The sequence below is a fragment of the Melanotaenia boesemani genome, chromosome 7 (genome assembly GCF_017639745.1).
Source record: "Melanotaenia boesemani isolate fMelBoe1 chromosome 7, fMelBoe1.pri, whole genome shotgun sequence".
In the NCBI taxonomy this organism is placed as follows: Eukaryota; Metazoa; Chordata; class Actinopteri; order Atheriniformes; family Melanotaeniidae; genus Melanotaenia; species Melanotaenia boesemani.
In genome coordinates, this window is record NC_055688.1 from 23,709,521 (window position 1) to 23,714,850 (window position 5,330).

Below are 5,330 nucleotides of genomic sequence, written 5' to 3' on the forward strand. Positions count from 1 at the left end.
AACTCACTGCATTCGTTTAACTAAGTTTTACAAACTTTTATTTCTTCATATTTTCACCCTTTATCCTTTTCCTCCGACATGGCTGCATAATGCAGACCCAAAAGTGTGCTGAGCAGTGGACATTTGTTGGCTCTTCATCCAGCCCAAGGCCCTCCATTATGGCTCCAGATGACAGATGAAGATACACCGGTGTTTCCTTCTGGCTGTAAAGCATCAGGTTTAACCTTCCTTACAGGAGAAGTAATGGTCCACACCTTTAATTGTCGTGGGCTGTTCATCTTCACTAACAATAGCAGTAAGCCATGGGTCTGGGAAAGAAAGGCAGTCGTGTCTGACAAAGGAAGTGATTTAGCTCTGGAGGCAATACGTAAGTGGTCGTTGCACGGGCTGCAGTAATGTGCCGGAGAGACAGATCATACAGGGTATGAGGAGGCACAATGATGGCATGCAAGAAACGTTAGGTGCTTTTTTCCCTCCCACTGCAAGGATTTATCAGTGAACAAAAGCAGTAAAAATGTACATTATGGGCGTCCTTCAACATGTTAGTTCTCGTGTTATTGAAATGGACGTGATGCTGTGTGAATTAAGGATACCACAGAGACTTAAGAACTGAGTAGGATATAAAACTTTGTTGTCATGTCATATTTCTGTCAGAAAACAAACAACAAATGTCATTGAAGCCGGTTGAACACACATAATCTTATTCACGTCTTGATGTTTCCTCATTATTTCTTTTGATCTCAAAACAATATTTGATCCTCAGCTTTCAAAAGTCTCCTTTTAGTTTTATGTTTCTTTCTTCTACATATCTTACCACAGATGCGAAGTGCCTGTGAAAAATGCATTCGATTGGTGGGCCACTAGTTTGCTGTTTGAATTAGACACATGAAACAAGGAATATACGAAGTGTGGTTGCCAAATTTAAGTGTGTTTCCCAGGAAAGTTGAGGCCCATTAAAATGATAGATTGCAAGGTGTATGCAAAGGGTTGCTTTGCACCCACAAAGCGGTCTAATTGCATTCATTCCTGCAAGAAGTCCACAAATGTTGAATCTAGATTCTCAGGCGTATTGGCAGCAAGCTGCTAGACAGCAGATGACTAGCTTCAAATGAGTAGCAAGGGGGAGGGATGTAAAATCTTGACAAACAGTGAGAGCCAGTGTCCACATCATCTCTCGCCCTTGACAGGCTTCCCCATGCATGAATTCAAAGCTGGTAAAACCATGGCTGGATTCATTTTGATCTGACATCCATCATGTAGATCAGTGTTGTGGTTTCACTGTACTGTGTCCACAATAAGATGTTTTGGCAACCAGCCCATGACATCTGTTAAAGCCAGTCAAGAGAATCTGGGACCAATTTAGCATTTGTGTCACAAGTTGTTGCTGGCTTTTGGCTTTGAGCACTATACATTCATTATGAAACAAACACACAAGTAGTTCTGATTTTTTTCCCTACTTTTCCCAATGGCATATCAGTTTTTATGCTTCCAAATTTGTGATGTAATGATATGTATTTTTGCTAAAACTCTGCTTTTTTTCATTTCATTTGCCTGGGGGTAAAAGCGTTTGGTGTACCAGTTAAAAAAATATATTTAGATATGATCTACATGATATTTTGCAATATTAATGATGATGCAAGATGCAGCTTAATAGATGTCAAAGAGTCAACAGCGCTTTGATGGCTCCCTTTGCCATCTAATCCAATCAAAAGTAAGCCTATATCCCGTTAGTACTAGCAGAGATCATTTAACCAGTGACGTAGTTAATATCAGCATCCAAACCCGCTTAGAATATCAGCCTCATTGCTTTCATTGCTGAGTTATAGAGCCGCAGCTGAACAGTTCCAGCTTGCATGGCTGAAGCATGGCAGCATGTGTGTGGAAGGCGTTGGGCAGATGGGATGTGTCTGATATCTCTCACTCAACATAATGAGACAAGAATGCGCTTCACCAATCTTTGGGCTCCACTGAGGGCAAGAGACACGGTGCCCACTCATACGGGAGGGATCTCTCCCCCTCTTCAAAGATAATGAGATGACAATGTATTCAACTATGATTAGACAGAGACAGGGTTCGGGGGGAGGATGGAGGGAGAAACATTCAGCAGTACTTGTCGGCTGCCTTTGATCAGACAGGAAAAGCAACTGTCACTCTTTGTATCAGTGCTGGACACATGAAAGTTCAGCCAATCACTTTATGATTGTCAGTGTCACTAAAAGGCTTTAGTTTGTTAGTGCAGGTGATTTTTCCTGAGCTCACCTGGATTCCCAGCTGAATGGAAACACAACACACATCTCACTCGTTACAGATGTTTGACGTGTTAAATATTTTGCCGGTCACGTAAGAAAAATCTCACAGTATAAAAATTTGCCATCCTGGGAAAAGAAGACACCACATTGCACCTGGCTTTATTCTCCACTTCAACGTGTCAAAAGTGCCACCATAACAGGCTTACTTAGCAGGCATGACGAGACAATCTTATTCTAAGTTGACAGTTTGTTGTGGCATTTGTCTTTAGTTCCTGCGGTGAAGATCTCTTGCATGCTTTTTTTACTCTCATTCTTTCCCAAAGCTCCGAGTTTTGACATATAAACCGTACAAATCCTTTACAAAAAAAAAAAAAAAAAGTAGAAATCCATTCATTCTTCAGTGAACAGTGTGCTGAATGATCTGTTCAGGATTCTGAGGCTGTGTTTTGACAGCAAACAATTATTCAGCGTTATCTTTTATCTGGTAGAGACGTGGGGTGAAACCCAAAGTTCTGTGCCTGAAACATGTTATTTCTGTAATACAGTGGTTTTTGAAAATTTAATCCCTGCTTAATCCTGAAATACATTAAATAAGAATGCTTCGGACTTCATACATCTATTCTGCCTCACAATCAGGAGTACAAAATTTCTAAATCTTGCTTTGTTTTTGCATTGTTTTTCCCATTGTTTTCCAATTCTGTTCACTGCAAGAAAAATAAGAAAATCCCAGGCAATATTGCTTTTTCACTTATAGAAAATGAAAGAAAAGAAAACCAACTCCTCCCCAAAAATGCTTACTGTGCAGCAAGAATAAAACAAAGTCAGCCAAGCTTTGTTATATAATTATAAGACAATGTTCAAACTTTTATGATGCCAGAATCATTTTAAAACCTTACAACTCATCTTTTTAATCTGAATTAATTCCATTCAGGATCCAGGCTTCCTTTAAAAACTCAGCAAGATGCTCATTTAAAAGAAAGAGAATGAGATGCCTTAACATCCAATTTCTCAACATTTCATCATCATGTCTCAATAATTATGCAGAGTTATTAGCTCAAGTATTTGTCCTTGGCATTCTTAATGCTAGCTGATATTTATTATGAACAGTAATGGTATTGGAGATTTTGATCTGCCTTTTACTGTGGTGAGTACAACCTCGACAGTGCAACAGCACCCTCTCTTGATAATTTATGATATGATTACGTCACTGTACCTGAGCCTGCAGTTTGTCTTCGGGACACTGGTGAAGACTTACTCAAGGAGAAGCAGAATAGGATTTTTCTTTTGTTTTTTTTGTTTTTTTGTTTGTTTGTTTTTTGGCTTTTTGGTTTTTGGTTTTTTGTTTTTTTGTTTTTTTTTGTGTTTTTTTTTTTTTTTTTTGTGCATGCAGACATTTAAATTTGACTTTACAGGTGGCTAATTGAACTTCTGCACCAAATCACTTTTTGTCATTACCAAAAATGCATGCAATTCATTTCCCATTCCCTCAAAAACGGCAACTTATTTTTTTAATCAGATTTTTTTTAATCTTCAAATGTTCTTGGATTTAAAAAAAAGGTGAGGAACAAAAGCCTCTACGCTAATTCAGTCAGCATTAAACATGAAACGTTGAAAATGATGAAAAAAGATCAAAGGTCCTGCATACTTCTAACAAAATCTTTAACTTATGAGTTTAATCAGTAACTTTTTAGTTAGTCTTACTTTAGAGCGAAGTTATATTTTATGAAGAAAATTCACAGATTGCAGAAATATTGAGTGTTTTGTACCAAAATAGGATGGTCTGGTTGGACTGGAATTAGTGCAGGGATTCTCTGAAATACAGTTTATTACCTCTAAAATGATAAAGAAGTGCTATAAACCCTACATTTTGTTCAGAGAATTACAATTAAATGGACTTGTTTTCAGAAATGTAATTCCTAAAAGGATCACATAACAGGATTTTGAGGATAATAAATTTCTACACTTTAGTTTTGGTTAGAATTTTAAAGGAGTTGATGCTGCTGTCTCCTTTTCTTCTAAATGATCAGTGAGTAATAGTGACCTCCAGGAATCTCTGCAGATCATAGTAACAGTATAATTACTCCACTTTCTTTGCTTAATATTTTTTTCTTTATTTCTCCAGTGAGGTTTTGTAACACAGAGATTTTTTTGGATCGAAAATTAGACTTGGAAACCTGACATATTTTGCTTTGAGGCAATGCTTCATTGCCTCATTATGTTGCTCTGATTGTCTTTTGAGTATCACTGTGTGTTCGAAGCTGAAGCTGCTAACCTCTGACTCTGCAAAGCACTTTATGCGAGCAGATGTGGAATTTAAAATGGGGTAATACTGAGCTAATTTGCATTAAATTAGTGTAAGAGACATGAATGGAAAAGAAGACTTATATTTGCAACATTTACTTTATAACAGTCCTTCAGGGTCAGTTTAAATAAAACTGTACTCATCACGATGTTCCCATATTTTTACAATTCAAGTATGCTTTTCCCATTATCACTGAGATACTCTTAGAAAAAATGTTCTTGTTATAGCTGCTGAAAGTTTTTATTGACTTTCTTTGAGATGTGACATGAGGTTTAGATAAACACAGCCGCAATCTTCGAGAAGCAAATTTTTCTTTACAGAATTAGAAACACGGAACGCACAAAAGTGACTTTGCTGTAATGTTTGTTGAATTCTGTGTATTGAAAACACCAACAGGTTTCTGAATTAAATCTTTGCATGGACCCATAATCCACTAGTTTGTCAGCAAAAACAATCAAACTCTTACCAAACAAGTCAGGGGAGGCTATTTGGAGAGTAAACAATGAGAGAGAGAAAAATGCAAGCAGAAAGCAGTTGGTCCTCAGTCTGCTAACGGGAGAGTAGAAAAACAGAGCCATATCAACAAACATGTTTGCTTGGTTTAAGAAGTGGGTACCACAGTGAGAACAGAACTAAGGTTAATGCTGACATCAAAGTTGGTGTCCAATCCTGTTTAGTCATGGAATCAGTTTTTGTTTACTGAAAGTAAAACTACAAACGGAGTCAGAATCTGCTCGCTGTGGGAGCCACGACCCTAAACATGGATTTGATCATGCAGA